Consider the following 19,403-nt stretch of genomic DNA (forward strand, 5'->3'; position numbering starts at 1 on the left):
GAAACTCAGAATCTTCTAAGAACCAGTGTCCCAGTTTCCTCACTAGTGAGACAGGGGCCAGTAATGCTGACAACACACCTTGGACAAGGACTCACAGGTAATCAGAGTGCCAAGGGAGCTGTGGCAAAGCTAAAAACAGGAGGAAATAACCAGGTGAGGATGATGATTGTGTCTTGGACCTGCTGTGAGCAGCAGATGTGACCCTAACATTTTGCAGGTAACATTGTAATAGAGTGATGTTTTCCCATGGCATACACTGCAATTATTTGTATGCTCCTTATCCACTCACTCAGGTTTACTTCTTATCAACCTGTAATTGTCACTCACTTAAAACCAACTAGGAATGCAAGTGGATACCATGAACTGTAGAAGAGAAATCGAAAAAAATTACTTTTACTGAGTGCAGCTCATTTTCTCCTTTGTGGTGATTATTTATTATCTGTGTGCTCATTTCAGATTATGAGTAATTACTGCTGTAAATGCCTGCTTGTTCTTCCAGTTGCTGCACACTGGTACACAGAAGTGAACACAAAAAACTGCTACATACCGAGGGGAGGGCAGTAACAACATCTGGGAACTAGGTCAGTTCTAAAAATCTGTTGAGTAGTCAATCTGTACACTTGAATTTTGAATTCAATTCAAAATTTTTAAAAATTGTGGAACAATAGTAGTTTTTCTTTTTCTGTTAAAACTGAAAACAGATAAACCACCTAAAGTCCCCACAATGCCATTATCATTCACTCCTAAGATTACATTTGAAAATCAAAGACTACATGCATGTTGGTACTTTATAAATAAGTAGATAGGAAAGCAAGAAATTTAAGGTCTCAACCAGTCGCCCCCCACCTAGTGATGCAGCTGATGGCAGGGATTGTTAAGTGGTGGGAAGAAGAAAAGCAAGGTCATAGTGAAGGGAGAAAATTAACTGCCCAGAGCCTGGAGAGTTCTTGATTTAGAGCTACTGATGGCAAAGTTATGTTCATGACTTGTTTGCTTTCAAAGTGCTGCAGAACTGGTAATATTCTTAAGGGAAGAACACAGTACTGTGGACTTCGGCTTCCACGCTCATATATTATTATCACATGATCATCTGTAATCATTCAAATGCATAGCATACATGTATATGAAGCAGTTGTATTTGTTTTCTAGAGCTGCCATAACAAAATACCACAGACTGGGTGGCTTAATAACAGAAATTTGTTTTCTCACAATTTTGGAGGCTTGAAGTCTGAGGTCAAGATTTTGTCAGGTTCATTTCTTCTGAGGCCTCTCTCCTTAGCTTGTCATTGGCCTAAATGTCCTTTTGTTTCTAAGGACACCAGTTATATTGGACTAGGGCCCACCCTAATGACCCCACTTTAACTTAATTACCTCTGTAAAGGCTCCATCTTTGAACACAGTCACATTCTGGAATACTGGAAGTTTGAGCTTCAGACTTTGAATTTGGGGGGGCACAATTCAGCCTATAACATCAACCATCTTTTCAGCCACTGCCCAGCATATAGTAGGTGTTTGGTAAATAATTGTCAAATGACTGAAGAAGCATTAACTAGAAGTTCTACACTGAGAGGAAGGAGCAGGTATCAGGAGCAAAAGCATGATGATGCTGTGGCTGCAACTTGAGCTACTCAGAGAAAATAGTGATCTGATTTTTACAAATAATTATATCACTATTAAACCGGAAGAAAAATAAAATTTTAGATCAGCCATAAAGAGACAAGGATAAAGGACTTGGATAGTCTGTCCTTGAGGGATACAGATGATAGATTGCTTGCATCATATGTTATAATTCAAAGCTGATGGAGCAATTAGAACAAGTTAGGTTGGAAGCTCCTGTAGTAGATTTTGTTTACTCTAGAGTTCATTGTAATTTTTAACCTACTCACATAAACAGGAAATGTCTTATGCCAGAAGCAAAACATTTAACAATTTTTCACCCTCCTCATATTCACAAAGTTAAAAAACACCATGGGAAGTAAATTGGAACAGATGAATGCCTCAGTCCCATTATTTATTAAATATTCAATGTTGGCATTGAAAAACACTGTGACATTGGAATTTCAAGCAAGTTTGGGATTTAACAGGATCTGAGGCTTTTGTATAGTCATGTTAATACCAATGGCTGCTTTCATTTGATTAGGAAGATGATTAATCTGGTATCTTTAACAAAAATACACTGAAAATATATTTACCTGGTATATGAGATGTCCATTTGTACAGATTTCTCTATGATAAGACCATGTAGGACACTACCTTACTCTGCTTTATGCAAATGATGACAGGTAGGTATGTCGATGATGCACAGGGCTGGGTTTGTGTGGTATCAGCGGTAACACCGAGCTAGACCCAATTGAACACCCCAGAGAGCCATGAGGAATATAAATCTCCAGAGTCTCATATCAGTCAACCATACAGCAGCTCAACTTTGTGCCACAATCCTCATAATGAGATTTTTTTCAGTGGTACTGGCTTAATGTTAACCCTCAGTGCATTACTGTGGCATTTGCTATACAATTGAAACATTTTATTCTGAACATTTGGTTTGCAGAGTGATCTTTCAGTTCTCTTTCAAAGTCACTTCCTCTAAAATGTAGAAATCAGGCATGACAATAATGTGGTTGATGATTTTAATTCTTTGTTGTGTACCCGGGTTTCAAAGGTTAACCCCTTGGTGAAGAAATGTCAACAGATGCCCAGTCTTTGCCTCACTTTCTACTCTGTTATTTTTGCTGTTTGTTTCAGCTCTTGCTTTTCTTCAAGTATGATGAAGAAAAGTCCAAACCTAACTAGTTTAAAAATAAAATGCCTATCATGCTTTTATTTAACTTGATTTTTGTTTCTTACAAATGTTGTCAACAAAAACTTCTTTAAATTTTAAAAAGACTGTGTTAAAGTCAACCTGTCAGAGATGCTCTGGCGGAAAGCTTGCTTCTCTTCCTGAGTACACTGTGGTTTAGTATTGTTGCACCATGGCTTCCTTTGTACAGCATCCAAACCCATTAACATCCAGTGTTTCTGAACCATCCATTTGCCCTTGTTTTCTGAATGCATTGAATAGATTGTACTGGGATAAAGGAGCTATATGTCCACTTGGACAGATAGCTACATTCTTCCTACATGAGCCATAAGGGATTGGGGTCCATCCCTGCCCCACTGGAGGCAGCCTGTTCTGCATGCGATTGAGGTTGTCTGAGAGCAGACTTGCTGGGTCAGCGTTAGAAGCCTGGAGACTGATGAAGGAGGGCCGGGCCACCCTGGCACAGCTCTGAAGCTGAAAACTGTATTGTCAAGGGCAAAGCCCAGCTCTTGGTAGCCAGATGGGCACAGCTAAATCTCCCTTGAAATCTCAATGGATGTTTTTTTACTTTTTGATCCTATTTTTCTTTGTAAAGGGAAGACCAAAAGCACTTGTTCTTGCCCACGAAAGGAGCCACCATTAGCTTGTGCATCATAAAAGCTCTTAAGTTACACTCTGAAAACTGCTGGGTAGATCCTGAGCCATCTTCCCTGAGGTCCTGTTGTTTACCCTGGCCAACTGCAGACCAACTGCAGCACATATTCATACATCACCTGGAAAATGAAAGAGCACTTCTGACCTCTGGGAGATTCAGTGGCATGTTTATACAGAGCTAATTCGTTTTAAATACTTCCTCCTGTGTTCTTATGGAACCCACTCTTCTGGGAAATCCAATAGGGTCCACACTTAAAGCATCCTGAACAACACTTTTCCAAGACTTTGGCATGTAACAGAGTCACCTGGAGGGCTTCTTAAAATACAGGTTGCTGTCCCCCCACCCCAACAAGAGTTTCTGATTCCCTTGGTCTGGGTGGAGCCAGAGAATATGCTTCACTAACAGGTTCCCAAGATGATATTCATGCTGTGGCTCAGAAACCTCACTTTGAGAACCAGCACTACTCAGTGTTAGAATTAGCCATGTACCTATTCATTATTTTATCATTAAGAGGGTCAGGAGACCAGTGTTCTGAACTTATTAACAAGGTTTCCTTATTCTAGGGGTTGGCATCACTGGGCAAATGACCCTTGGTCTTACTGTTACACTTAGATTATTGGTATCAAAAATACCAATTAAAACAACAGTACATAACATTGTCAACCCTGGCTGGTTTGGCTCAGTGGATTGAGCGTCGGCCTGCGAGCTAAGTGTCGCTGGTTCGATCTTCCAGTCAGGGCACATCAGAGAAGGAAAACTCTGATTCCAAAAAACCTCCGCTGCCTTGCGGCATACCTCTTCAGGGGAAAGGCTAAGGGAGTAAACCCCGACAGAAAATCCGGAGCCAGAGTCCCTAAGGCGGTTTGACGTTGTAGTCAACACCGGCAACTCCTGCGGCGCACCTGAAGCCAAGCTGTATTGACTCCGTCTTTCCCTTGGACCCTTCAGCTGCGAAGAGAGGGGGGGTCTGCTGCATGGGCAACAGCAGACCCTCCATATCACCCCGCCCAGGCTCTGTAGCTTCAGCGTCATCGCAAGATGTCGATTCAACACGGGAGGAGACAGATACCGTGTCACTCCCGAGTCGGACTGCACAGCCATTCTCGGCGGTGCAGATAGACTCTTAAGAAGCTACACCATCGTCTCTCGAGACGGACGGCTGCCGACGACGAACATAACATTGTCATAGAATTTTACAGTTTATAAAGCATTTTTACTGTCATTACCTCTTTCAAGCCTTCAGACCACCCCAAGGCTGCTGCTGCTGCTTATTATTATTATTTTTGTTGTTATTATTATTATCGTTACAGAATACTATTATTAGAGAAAACTGAGGTTCAGAAACAGCAGGTGCCTTGCGTCAGGTCAGTGAAATAGTAGATTTAGGACTGTTACCAGGCTAACTCCAGAGCCTTTTGTTCATCAAACACAGATATGCAAACTCTTGGCCAAAGAGGACATACACAATGATAGTTTTAGGAAAGCCAATTTTAAGAAACTCCACTTCCATACTCGGTCTTTTCTTAAATTGATCTGAGAACACACCCTTCTTCTATTCTGCAATAGACATGTAATGTTCACTAGCATCCTCAGCTCAAACCTCTAGATTCTGAATAAGAGGCAATTCAAAATGTTGATATAGGTGGTGAGAAAGTAAATGACTCTAATGTGCAAGTAATAAATCCTTTTGCCTATATGTGATTTCTAATTCTTTGCTTTTAACAAAATTGAAGAAGGAGCTAACCAAATATGATTACCAATGTTTGATAGGTAACTAAGAGAACTTAAAGAGTTCATGGAATTGAATAATGGAGCCGTAAGTAAACCTCCCTCCATTCACATTTACTTCTTTTTGTGAATAGAAATTAATGATAAACTCTGTCTCACTTTAGCTATAACTAATATTTACCCATGGATAAAAGAGCCAGTTGGGGAAAGAAAACCTCCATTTCATGTCGTTAAAAGATATACTTCCAATAAAATATTATTTTTTAGTTTAAAAATTGTCACAAACTTATAAACTGTACAGTACATGTTCTATTGACCAATTATGTAATAATTATAATAATAGCTTAATAAATATAATATTTTTATTACTTTGGAAGCTTAAAGTCACAGGATTTTGTTGCAGAGAAGTATAATAGGTTGACCAATAAAATCACAAACATATGATTTATGCATTAAAACATACTTACATTACAGTGGATTGAGCATCGGCCTGCAAGCCAAGTGTCACTGGTTCGATTCCCAGTCAGGGCACATGACTAGGTTGCACGTCAGGTCCCCAGATGGGGGCGCGAGTGAGGGGCAACCACACAGTGATGTTTCTCTCCTTCTCTTTCTCCTTTCCTCTCTCTCTAAAAATAAAATAAACAAACAAGTAAATAATTTTAAAAAATACATTAGATTAGAATTTTGTGGGGAGAGTGGAAAGGAATTTCAATTTCTAGGACAAGGAGGATCATGTAAATTTTCCTTTTAGTCAAAAGCTTGTCCCTGTGGTTATTAAGTGACTAATGCCAGGTCCCAGTTGCTGTGATATTTAGATGGCATTGGCTCCATTTTAAAGAGTGATGTCATGGGTTTTTTTAAGGTTGCTGTTATGTACAGTGTGCCAGAAAGTTTACCCTTAGCAATATACATATCCAGAGCTAAGGTTAAAATGTCAATGTCGATTTAGAAATCTGAGAGGGGAATCATTTCTCAAAATTCTCTGGGATTAGATGAGCATAAAGTTGGGTTCCACACTCACCTCTGATTCCTTGACATGGAATGAGCTGCAGACATCCCCAGACAGTGGAATGTCTTTATTCTATTCCTTCCCCACCACATTTCCTCCATCCCCCCCCCAAAATCTTACTATTTTTACCATGGTAATTTCATCTTTGTGAAATGAATGTTTCTTAATTATTTATTATCACTGTGATATCACAATTTATAATGAGAAATATGAGGTCTGTCCTGGAAAAGTCCAGCCTATGTGATGAAGCCCTTATAAAAGCCCAGAGCATGGCATTTGGAGAGCTTCTAGGCTGGCCAGCATGTGGAGACTGGGAGAGAGGGGTGCTCTAGGAGAGAGTGTGGAAGCTCCAAGCCCTTTCCCCACATCTTGTGTTTCTTTTATATGGCTGTTCCTGGGTTATATCCTTTATAATAAACCAGTAAGTAGAATGTTTCCCTGAGTTCTGGCAACCACTCTAGCAAATTATTCAAACCCAAGGTGGGAGTTGTTGGAACCTCTCCTCTATAGCTGCTCTGTCAGCTCAGGTGACAACCTGGGCTTGTACTTGGTGACTGAAGTGTATGGGGGTGTGGAGGGGGCATTGCCTCATGTGACTGAGCCCTTAACCTGTTGGATCTGGTGCTATATCTGAGTAGACTGTCAGAATAGAGTTGGATTGTAGGACACCCGGCTGGTGTCTAGAATGGTTTTGATGTTTGGAGAAACACCCCTCCCCTCATCATAACAGGTATCAGAATCCTTAATCACCAGGTTGAAATCTTTAAGCTTTACTTACAAATATAATTTAACTTAAAAACAAGTATTTCCATGTATTTTAAGAAGAAAAATAACTTCCTCTCTTAAAATAAAAAACTACTGCAGAATATTCTCACGGGTTTTTTAAAAATCTGAACTGTTTTCCTTGTCAGATTCGGCAGGTGGTCAAAATGTAATGCATCAGCAAGTCCAGCCAGCCAGCTGTGTGGCTGAATAACAGCATTAGCACATCGCTCCCCTTAATTTCATGCCTTGAGAGTGTTGGTGGAAGCAGGTTTGAGAAGCCCAGTTGGAGCGAGACATGACGCAAGCATTACTCCAGTCTCCGTGTTTAGCTTTGTGAGGTATCTCCCTCTCTTGATCTCACTCTTTCAGCCCTTGTGAACTGCCCATTGTCCATGGAAATTTCCAGGTACACAAGGCAATGCCTGATGCAGATATGCCCTAATATTCAACGTGAAATACACAGATTGTCCCCCAAGTATTGTGAACCAGCATTCCCATAGAAAATATTAGTGAACGAAGCTCCTACTTTCCCCACAGCTCACTAAATTTTCTCATGGCTTAATTAAATACTTATAATTGTACTAAATCCAATATGTGAATTATGTTTCTCTCTGAGTGATAAAACTTGGGTGATTTGCTTTCTTTTAAATTATATTGTATGTTGATTGAATTTGCTACATCAGCGTGTATTGTTTTTAGTAACTGGGAAACAACAACAGTAACAAAACTGCTATCTGAGGGTAAAAGAAAATGATCAAAAGAATCCTAGGCAGGTATAGGGAATCAAGTTCACCTCCTTTCCAGGTGATGCCATGTATTTATTCCCCCAAGGTGGGTACCTGGGCGGGATGAATTGAAGAGTGCAACAGGTGACTTAGAATGTGAGTGAGTGGGACTCTGGAGGACAGGCACGTGGTTGAACATGCTCCAAGCTTCCCCTCAGGTGGGCTAGTAGAAGTCACCAGGGAAGGGGCTTTGTTAAGTGCCTCATCTCTGTGTATCTTGTGGACCCAGGGTGCCCCCCAGTGTCGGTTAGGGTTAATCACAGTTCACCATTTATTGGAACACTAAAATGCAGGCGATTTTTAGCTTTGTGATTTATGTCAGACCTACTTTTCTGTCGGAAGCTTCCCCTGCCCTTGCCATCTCTGGAAATGGAGTCTTTGGGAGGGCTCACGAGGTATTTTTTAAAACTCACTTCGGTTTGCCTTTGTGCAAATTAGGTTCTGAAGAACAGTTTCCACGGAAATTCATTTCCTGGCCAGAATCCCGCCCACTCCCAAATCTTTTTTTAACTCTACCTCCCCTTTAAAATGTCATCATATTCATCCTTTCCAGCGGGCCGCTTTATATCTTCACTTTGTTCTGAAAAGGCACAGGCACTTATAAAACAGACATGACCAACAAATTCCTCCTTCCCTGGACTTGGAAGTCTCTAAAATTACACCTCAATTTGTGCCCGCCTCCTGACAAATGACAGTGACTTCTAGACTTCTGGAAACCTTTATTTTGTAATTTTTCTTAACCTAGCTTTAAATCGAAGCACCCCTTCATTTTGTTTATCCAGTTGTCAGACTTTGCAGCATGTGTGTTCTACCTGCACCAAGCTTCCGGAGCCACTGAGTTAAACAAAGAAAGTTTTTGTTTTCCTTACTTATTTACCAATCTTATTGATTAACATACAATGTTATTTATTAATCTCACCTCTGGAGTTAAATATTCTCTATAACCCAAGCATGTGTGTGTGTGTGTGTGTGTGTGTGTGTGTGTGTGTGTAAGGAGTTGGTTGTGAGGGATGTGGTGGGAGGTAAAGTACCTACCATGTTGTTGCATGTATCAGGAGTTCGTTCCTTTTTATTGTAAAATAGTATCCAGTTTGTAGATACACTACAATGTGTTCTTCCAGTCTCTTGTTGATGGACATTTGGGTTGCTTCTAGATTTTTTATTTATTTATTTATTTTTGGTTGTTAGAGTAAGGGGAGGTTTGAAGGGGCAGAGAGATTAATTTTAATTTTTTATTTTTATTTTTATTTTTATTTTTTTTTCAGATTTAATGTGTTTTATTGATTAAAATATTACATTTGTGCCAATTTCCCTTCCCTCTGCTCCCCTCCACCCGGTGGCCCCCCTCCCTCCAGTTGTCCCCCCCTTTTAGATTATGTCCATTAGTTGTGCATACAGTTCCTCCCAATCTCTCTCTGTCTATTCCATTCCCTCCTACCATGATCCCCAATTCCTATATCATCTCCCTCCCTCTCCCCACTCCCCCTCCCTGTTGACCTCCCCCCAATATGCTTCCTGTACCCACAGTTCCTTTTCCACTCTCGTTGCCTATTTAGTTTGCCTTTGTTTCATCTCCCTAGCTTCTGTTTTTTTAAACCAGTCCCTTTAACATCTCATATAACAGTGGTTTGGATCTAATGAACTCTTTCAGTTTTATTTTGTCCTGGAAACACTTTCTCTGTCCTTCTATTCTGAATGACAATTTCGCTGGATAGAGTATTCGTGGTTGTAGGTTTTGGATTTTCATTACTTTGAATATTTCTTGCCAGTCCCTTCTTGCCTGTAGGGTCTCCCTTGAGAAGTCAGCTGATAGTCTAATTGGGACCCCTTTGTACATAATTCTTTTCTTCTCTCTTGCTGCTTTTAAGATTCTCGCTTTATCTTTAATTTTTGACATTTTGATTATAATGTGTCTTGGAGTGGTTCTCCCTGGGTCCAGTCTCTTGGGAACTCTCCTTGCTTCCTGGACCTGCAAGTCTATTCCCTTCCCCAAGTCTGGGAAGTTCTCCTTTATTATATTTTCACTCAATTTTTCAAGTTCTAGTTCATCTTCCTCATTCTCTGGCAAACCAATGATTCTTATGTTGGGCCTTTTATAGCTGTCCCAGAGGTTTCTGATCCTCTCATTGTTGCTTCCCATTTCCTCTTGCTGCATTGGTTGACTGCTTGTTCCTTCTCCATATTCCAGTTTGTTGAAATGAACTCTGGATTTTTTCTCACCTTCTATCTCGTATGCGGTTTTGTTCCTTTCGTTATGAAATTTTTTCGCTTCTTTCTTATCTTTTTCCTGCTCTTTTGTGAATTCTGTAAGCCACCTGATAACAATGGCCCAGAACTGAGCCTCTGACAGGTTTCTTATCTGTTCATCTGTCAGGTTCTCTATCTGCTGTCTGGTGAGCTGTGCCACCGGGATTTCTATAGTTGTCTGCCTCATTTTGACAGATGCGTTTTGTTTTCTTGGGCCGGCTGTCCGGGGCAGTGCCTGTGTACTCGTAATGACCCAGCGACCGGCGCCGTTTGGCGTCACAAATCAGCGACCGGCGCCTGCCTGTCCGCGACCTATTTCGCAGCCCTGTGGTGCTTTCTTTGGGGGCGGGGGTCCAAGATGGATTCACACAGTTATTCAGCTAGGAGACCGGGATCCGTCCTCCCGTCCCCCTGGGCCTCACTGTTCAAGGCGATGCAGCGGCCGCTCTCCCCAGCGCCGGGGTCGCGCACCGCCAGGGGCTTGCGTAGCCGGGATTTTTCGCCGCCCCGCTCCAGGTGCGACCACAAACAGCGCTGCCCTCTTTAACTCTTACCTGCCCAAATGGCACCGCTGGTTTATAACTTCATATGTTGGACTTCCGTGTAGTTTTATTTTCTGGAATTTCTAGTTATCCTTTGTTTTGAAGTAGTTGTATTCCTCTCTAGTTGTAGAGGGAGACCTAGCGTGTCCGTCTAAGCCTCCATCTTGGCCGGAAGTCTAATTTTAATTTTTTAAAGACTGCTTTCTAATCAGTCTTATAAAGTCTTTTGAGCATCCTCAGCTCTGCTTATGTTTTTATTTTTCTTAGACACTGAGAAGTAGGATGTAGGATTTCTGGATCATAGGGCAGATATATATTTAACTTTATTAGAAACTGCCAGTTCTCTAAAGTTGTACCGTTTTACACTCCCACCAGTAAGGCATGAGTTCCAGCCCCCCTCCACCCCTCACCCCACCGTCCCTGCCAGCACTGAGTGGGCGTGGAATGGCATCTTCTTGTGGTTTTTATTTGCATTTTTCTGAAGACTAATGATGCTGAACAATGGTAATTCAATATTAAGGCTGATTTTTTAAATCTACAAAATGGCATTTAGCAGTGTCCCCCTGGAGCCTGACCTGAGTGTATTATCTAAACGTATCTGAAAGGCTGGTCAGTGTGTGCCCATAAGGACTCTGCTTCCAGCAGAAGGAGCCACCTGGGATAGGGTACTGAGGAGAAAGAGAGAGCCAAAGAGACAAGCCCGGCCCAAGGGCCAAAGAAGAGAACAATTATTGGCAATAGTGCAGTTTCTCTTCCCTCAGATTTAGCTCATCCTCTTTTAGTATGAACACCCGTGAGAGGGAACTAACCGCAAGTGAACTAAAAAAGATCTTGAAGGAATCATTTGACCTCCATGGTGTTCAAGATAGGAGAAGGGGAATCTTGATAGTAGTCAAAGGAATTTGGGGTCCAGCCTGGTCAGTGACATTGGCAGGACCAGTGTCTGGCCCAGCAGAAGCAACCTCAGCACTGCACAGCACTGGTTATAATCCTTTCAGATTAATCCTCACAGCAGCCCCATTGAACAGACAAGGAAACTGAGTCAAAATGCTTAAGTCAGTTGGGTGGTTCCTCCAAAAATGAACATTAGCCAAAAGGTGTTCATCAGCAGAGGAAAGGATAAACAAATGTGGTATATAAACACAATGGAATATTATTCAGCCTTAAAAAGGAATGAAATTCTGACATATGGCACAACATCAATGAACCTTGAGGACATTAAGCTAAGTGAAATAAACCCGATAGGGAAGGACAGATACTATATGATTCCACTTAGATGAAGTACCAAGAGTAGTCAAAACCATGGAAACAGAAAGGAAAATAGTGGTTACCAGGAGCTGGGCGTGGGGAGGGCAAATGAGCAGTGATCATTTAGTGGGTACAGAATTTCAGTTTTGCAAGATGAAAAGAGTCTTGGGAGGAATGGTGGTGATGGTTGCACAACAATGCAAATGTGCTTCATGGCACTGAATTGTACTTTAAAAGTGGTTTGAATGGTAGATTTTCTGTTATGCATGTTTTACCACAATGGAAACCCATTAAAAAGTAGCTTGCCCAAGGTCTCACAGCTAGTAACCAGCAGAATGAGGATTTAACTTCAGGTGGTCCAGTTCAGAGTCTGAACTATCTACCCTTTCTGTGATGCTTCAATGTCTGGAGGTAGGACCAGTGAATAGGGCATCTTAGGACTTTATTGAATATTGAAAGCCTATGGACCTGACAGTAGAGTCCCAAAAGAAGGAAACAAAGACACCACAGGATGATTGGAAGGGCAGTATTCATGTGTACATATGAGCTGCTCCCTGGGCATCCCCAGAAATAGCTCACAATAGCAGGTGGGGATGAATGAGTGATGTGGTTATTGTAACCCAATTTTAAAAAATACCTGGTGTAGCCTGATAAATTATAGATATGGAAGCAAACTTTATAGATGACATATATCTATAAACTTTATATTATCTATAAACTTTATATATAAAGAGAGAGAGAGAGCCATAATGCAATGTGACTTTTTTTTAATTACTTGGTGGTCTGAACTATGTATACCTTTTTGGCTGTAGAGGTTATACTAAAATTTAAAGTACCATTTTATTTATTCCAATGTACTTAATGTTATTCAATAGACTAAAATTTCAGCATCTGGGATTCAGCAGAATACATATTATAAACAAATATCTAGACTGTATGATAAATGCTGGAAGCAGAGGTGACATATGAATCACTGCAGGAGTACCAAAGACAGAGCCATTGATTCTGAGCAGTTCTTTTGCAGTTGAGGAAGTTCTAGAGAAGTCACATTTGAAGTGTTGGTAGGAATTTTCCAAGCAGATGATAGGAGTAAAGAGAAAAGAGCCTGAGCTGAGGCAGAGGGCTGTGCAAGCAAGAGGAAGCAATAGGGTGAGGCTGGAAGCTGTGTTTCTTATTGGAATACCTGCACAAGAACCACCTGGGCCCTTGTTTGAGATGCAGAAGCTGGACCCCACCCCAACCCTCCTACATGGGACATTTCTAGTCACAGAGGCTGAGAACGTGCATTTTCAATACTGTCCCCTGTGATTCCATTGCACACAAAAGTGCAGTGGAGAGCATCGCTGAACTGGAATGGGGAGTGCACGGTTGGAGATCGTGTAGAAAAGCACACTGGGGCCAGGCTGCTAAGGGCCTTGTCGTCCAGACAGGTAGACAGAAGGGGGATAACTAATGGGCGAATTCTGGGAAAGGTGGGAGGAGGAATGAATGAGGAGGCTGCAGTAAAACATTCAGGAGACTGGATAATTACCTGGGGGGGTCCAAGAAGTGACCATGCAGCAGGGAAGAAGAGGTGAGTTGTTCTTAATGATGGGTATGAGTGCTGAGAGGAGACAATGAACTTTGGTGATTGTGATATCATGGGGAACAATGATAGATGGGAACAGAGAAATGGACTCCAGGAGGCAAGAGCTGAGGCAAGAGCTGAGGAAGAGAATGCATGCTTCCCAGAGTTCTAAATGCAGGTCTCATGGAACCCAGTGTGGGCCCCTCTGGCTGAGTGGCTACAGCTTTATTGGAATGACCTTGCAGGGACATGTGCTTGAAGCCAGGTACTTTTACTAAGGATACTGATTCCCCATTCCTGAGAATCAGCAAGGGAATTTTAAGAGCAAACCTTCCCCTTATAAAATAAGAATGCAAATGCTTTAGGAAATATATGGTTACTACTTTTTTTGTGGTAATAACCATTTATAAAATGTGGGTGTTGTCAGAAAGCATTTGATGAAGAATGCTAATTCTATCAAAATCCCAGGGGAAGAAACATTTCTTTCGCTCTTCTTATGGTGTGCCACCTTTACTTGTTTTTCAGGGTTCATTTAAAAGTATATAATGATAAAAATGACAACCCTGATAGATCAATTTTACAGCAAAAAAAATCAAAAGAGCTTATAACTTAATAAAAACTAACATAAAAACAAAATGCATTCATGCAGGAGTGAAATCTGATGTCTTCTGAATGTCTGTTCCCAAACCTCTATTTGAAAACAAGGTTCAAAGTATCCTACTTCATTAGCTCTATAAACTCTGAGGACTTGTGACTTAGGCATAGTGAGTATTTACAGCAGGATCTTTCATCCTAGGCACTAATGATAATCTGGACTGGACAATTCTTTGGGGATGGAGGAGCTGTCCTATATGTTCTAAGACATTTAGTGACATCCCTGGCCTCTGCCCACTAGATGCCAATAGTAACCCTTCTCACCTAAGCTCATGAGAATCAAAAATGTCTCAAGACATTGCCAAATGTCTCCTGGGGTATAGTTACCAGATTTAGCAAATAAAAATACAGGGAGCCTAGTTAAATGTGAATTTCAGATAAAGGCAAATAATTTTTGAGTATACAGTAGTCCCTGTCTGTATCGCAGTTCACTTGTCACGGCCTCACTGTATTGCGGGATTTTTTTTTTTTAATGTTTTTTATTGATTATATTGTTACAACAGTTCCAATTTTCTCCCCTTTGCTCCCCTCCACCCAGCATCTCCCTCCCCCAGCAATCCCCCCCCAAGTCCATACCCCTGGTTCGTAAAAAATAACTATCCCACCCCCTCTCAAATATTAGGACCCTTTGTAATCTTGTAAAGGACAATGGACGAAGGTCTCAAGCTCCTCTAGCTGCTTCAAGCTGGACATGGTCGTCATCCTACGTACCCTTGGGTCCAGAAAACCCTAATAAGAGTGGGGGTGTGGAGGGGAGGGTGGCCTTCCCACATGGGGAAGGATCGTGCAGACTCCAGGTCAGTTGGCTGTCTCTGGTCAACGGCGTGCTTGGTTTAACAGGCTGGCATCCTTGTTGTGTTCTGGGGGCAACAGATTTGGCGAAAAGGGTTAAAAGACATCATTCAATCCATAACTACTAGATGACAAAAGGCAGGGATTAATTTTTCAATGTTCCATATTAGGAGAAAGGAAAAAAAAAGGGGGGGGGGGTTCTTTGTAGGAAGGTGTGCTAGGCACATCTCACCTGTCCAAAACCCTTTTGCCCATTTTACTTAGTTTGGGCTGAGGGAAATAGTTTAGGTTTTCCCCCTCTCAGACCTCTGGGCCTTTTCTGTCCAAGCCATTAGGATAGAAAAGAGAAACCAGTTTTAAAGTGAAGCCCACAGACCACCCCATTCTTCACCAACCCAGCCATTTAGTTCAGCCAAACCGTTGAGTCTCAGGAGGCAGCGCTGCAGAGAGGATTAAGTGAGGCTTATACATACAGAAAATCACTCAGGTAATGCGGTCATAGGCTTATGTCCTTTGAAAACAGAAAGCACGTGTTGATTTATGTAACATAACCCACAAACAAGTCTCTAAATCTGTAAGACTGTCTTATTGGGAAGACATCCAGTTGCAAGGCACTTGAAATTCTATTTGCCTGCAACTTGAATATCTTTGATGATATCACAGACATGGTTTAATTTTCAAGTGAAACCATATTTTAAATGAGAAGAAACTTTTAAGACGGTTAGTTGCCCTATTTTATACTCTACTACTGATCATTGTGATTTTCCTTGAATAATGATTTTTCTCCCTAAGGTTACCCTCCTTGTCTTTAAAGGGACTACATTAAGTCCATTTTTATTTTATCCTGTTCATTTGCATAAAAATAACATGTATTGCGGGATTTTTAAAATAATATACTTAATTACTTATCGCGGATTTTTTGCTATATTGTGGGATTTTGCAGTACTGTATATGTATGTTGTTAAAGTTATGTAGGTTTAAGAGTGTAGAATATGTTTAAGAACATAAGTAGTGTTTATAAAAGTGTGGAGAAGCTTAATAAGGGAGTTGGAAAGGTTAATAAGGGACTGGGAATGGTTTATAAGTGTGTGGGAAGGGTTTATAAAGCCTTAAAATATATATAAATACTAAAATAAATGTAAGGTTCCTACTTTGTGGATTTTCACCTATCGTGGTGGGGTCTAGAACGTAATACCCATGATAAGTGAGGGAATATTGTATAAGATCTGTCTGGAAAAAGTCCAGCCATTGTTAATATAGCAAGATAGTTTATGTGACATTGATGTAAACTGGCAGCCAAGGAGAGTGGACTGGAATGCGCATATGTGAACAATGATGACTTCACTGTACTAGTCAGTGGGGGTGGTAGACGCCGTTGGATGAGCATGAGTGCTGTGTGGCCGTTGCATTCAAAATGACTGAGTGAGCAGGGCAATGAATCTGCATTAAATTTTGTCTTAAGCTTGAATACTCCTCTGCAGAAACTATTTGAATGATTCAGAAGGCTAAAGCTATGGATAACTGTTGACTGGCAGCTTCATCATGACAATGCATCTACTCATGCGTTGCATCTTGTGCAGTTTTTCGGTGAAATATCAAATCACCCAGGTGATTCAGCCCCACTACAGCCCAGATTTGGTGCCCTGGGACTTCTGGCTTTTCCCAAAACTAAAATCACCTTTGAAAGGGAAGAGATTTCAGACTGTCAATGAGATTCAGTAAAATACAACAGGGCAGCTGATAGCAATTGGGAAAACTGTGTGAGGTCCCAAGGTGCCTCATCATCGTCCTATGCACAATGTTTCTTGCATCTTGTATCTTCTTCAATAAATGTCTCTATTTTTCATATTACATGGGTGGATACCTTTTAGACAGAGCTTGTAAATATACCCCAAATATTGCATGAGACATACTAATTCTTTAAAAATCAAATTGAAGCCCTGGCTGGTGTGGCTCAGGGGATTGAATGTCAGCCTGTGAACCAAAGGGATGATGGTTCAATTCCCAGTCAGGGTACATGCCTGGGTTGCAGGCCAGGTCCCCAGTTGGGGGCGTGCAAGAGGCAACCACACATTGATGTTTCTCTCCCTCTCTTTCTCCTTTCCTTCCCCTCTCTCTAAAAATAAATAAATAAATTTTTTAAATCAAATTTAACTGGTAGCCTGTATTTTATCTGGCCACCCTAGGTGGTGAGATGGGTACTGGGCCATAGGATCATTGATGTACTAATGAAGATGATATGTGTGAGGTGTCTGACCCATGGTGGATGTGTTATACCTATTCTGTAAATCTGCTGCAGACCTTGAATCTGCTCCATTTTTGTCCTTCCTGGAGGCTACAGTAGGTACTCAGTGTTTCCTATCCTTTCCAAAACTACATTCAGAGTGGGCATGCTGTCACGAGGAGAAAGGGGACCCCCATATGCATCTGTAAGTGCTGGGGACTAGCATTCTTGTCAAAGCTGGTTTCGTAGCCGCCTCTGCTGGACTGCAGTCTACTGGCACCCCAGTACTTTGTCACTGGCCTCCCTGAGTTACTGGATCATTTCTCCCATGCAGTAGCCAGTGAAGGTGATGTGGAATGAAAAACTGCTGCATCCGTCCAGACTCGGTCACTCTGGGTTTGATTTTTCTGGCGCCATCGCCCTGGAAAACCATTCCCTGGGATGCACAGGACCAATCATTGCCACAGTCGGTAGCAGTGAGGAACTTCTTTCTGGGCCAAGATTAATGACCCAAGCAGTCAGCCTTTCCAGAGAGCAAAGGAGACATTTAACTCTGGGGAGATGCCTAACATTCTGAGACAAAGGTTGGGGGCCGGGGAGGAGAAATAGCATTTGTATGGCTTCCATAGGGTCATAAATCAGGGGTGCGCAAAAGTGATTTAGGTTTTTGCTAACAATTGAACTGATTTGGACTCTTACATTTTATCTTCAGACAATCTGAAATGAAACATGCTTTAAAGATGTTAGAAGTGCCCTTATGGGTTACATATGAGCTTATTTACTCTTGAGAGATTTATTTTTCTGAAAGGAAGTCCAATTTGTGTGGGCAAAGTATTAAGTTTGTGCATGAAGAAATACCTTTATTGCTCTAAGGGAAGCCCCTTTCCTATCTGGCTGTCTGTGAGATATAATATTAGACACTGGGGGAAATAGGAAGATGTTGGTCAAGAAGTTCAAACTTTCAGCTATAAGATGATTAAGTTCTAGGAATCTAATGTGACTATAGTTCTACACATGTCATGGTGAGTAAAGTCGATAATTCTGCATTGTAGACTTGAAATTTGCTAAGAGGGTCAACCTTAAGTGTTCTTCCCTACACACCATTAAAAATGATGTGAAGGATGTATGTGTGAACTGAGTTGATTATGGTAATCATTTCACAAGATATACATTATATCAGATCATTGCATTGTACCCCTTAAATAAACACAATTTTTATTGGTCAACCATACATCAATATAAAAGAAAAAAAAACAACACAAAAAACAAAAATGGGCCACACACTGTACTGTAAAGCAAGTTCCAATATATTTCAAAAAACTACCAAGAATGTGCTCTTTCCACAAGAAATTAAACTAAAAATCAGTCACAGGGAAAAAAAAAAACCCCTCCATATATTTGGGAATTAGGAAATATAATAGGTATGTTTCCAAAAATATAAACTTTAGAATGTATTAGGCAAACTCTCTGATTTTGAAGGAATCTAAGAGTGGGTTATCTATTGATTAATTAAATAAGCATCTGCTGGGCGATTACTCTTCACCGCTGTCTTTTACTAAAAAGGAAAAGACATGACCCCTGCCCTGAAGGAGCAGGCTTGCAGATAATCACTCTCTGATGCGGCTTCTCTATGTCAGCCCCAGTGCTAAGGGCTGTGGGAATTCACAGGATACAAAGAAGTTACAGAGGATGTTCTCTGTGTGTGGTTGATAGCAGACTGAACTTAGGAGCTGACAACAGTGGGAGTGGCAAAACTGCAAAGCTGTTACACACCACGTAGCAAAGGGTAGAAGGAAGGATTTGGGAGGAGTGGGGCTAGGGAGAGAGGCAGGAGCCAGGCCTTGGAGGGCCCTGTGGCCACACAAAAGAAGCTGGACTCTATCCTCAAGGGCCCATGGAGAACCACTGAAAGGTTTTAAGCTAGTGAGTGATGTGATGTGATGTGATTTTTATTACAGGAAGATCCCTTGAAGGTACATGGAACATAGACTAGATAGGCAGATTGGAAGCTGGGTGCTCTATTAAAGAGATGTAGTATTAAAATTATTTAACAACAGGGCATTGGCCAGTCAGAGGAGAGGAAAGCCAGTGCTGGGCCAGGTGCTACCCCTCTCATTGCTGGGTGTTGGAGCGATCCAAGGCTCGAGGGCGCAGGGCAGGAACCATGATGAGCATACCCCAGTATTCCAGCAGTGGGCGTGCCGTACAGACTCGTGCCAGCTGCAGATCAGCGCTGTTCGGGTGACCCACACGCCAGATGACAAGGGCCTCGACTAAAGCAGGGATGCAGAGACAGGAACAGGTTTGGGAGAAATACAAAAAAGGCAATTGCATTTCTCAGTGATCCCCTAGCCATAGGGAAGGAGAGTAGAAGCTGACTCCCACCT

At 41.6% G+C, this 19,403-nt stretch overlaps 1 protein-coding gene across 1 annotated transcript in view; it reads left to right on the plus strand.

Annotated features, from left to right (window-relative positions):
* Nucleotides 1-19,403, plus strand: part of SV2C (synaptic vesicle glycoprotein 2C) — a 142,930-nt gene that overhangs the window by 87,980 nt on the left and 35,547 nt on the right. The gene's annotated exons all lie outside the window — the stretch shown is intronic.

This window comes from Furipterus horrens, unplaced genomic scaffold (genome assembly GCF_987537825.1).
Source record: "Furipterus horrens unplaced genomic scaffold, mFurHor1.1.pri manual_scaffold_5, whole genome shotgun sequence".
Taxonomy (NCBI): domain Eukaryota; kingdom Metazoa; phylum Chordata; class Mammalia; order Chiroptera; family Furipteridae; genus Furipterus; species Furipterus horrens.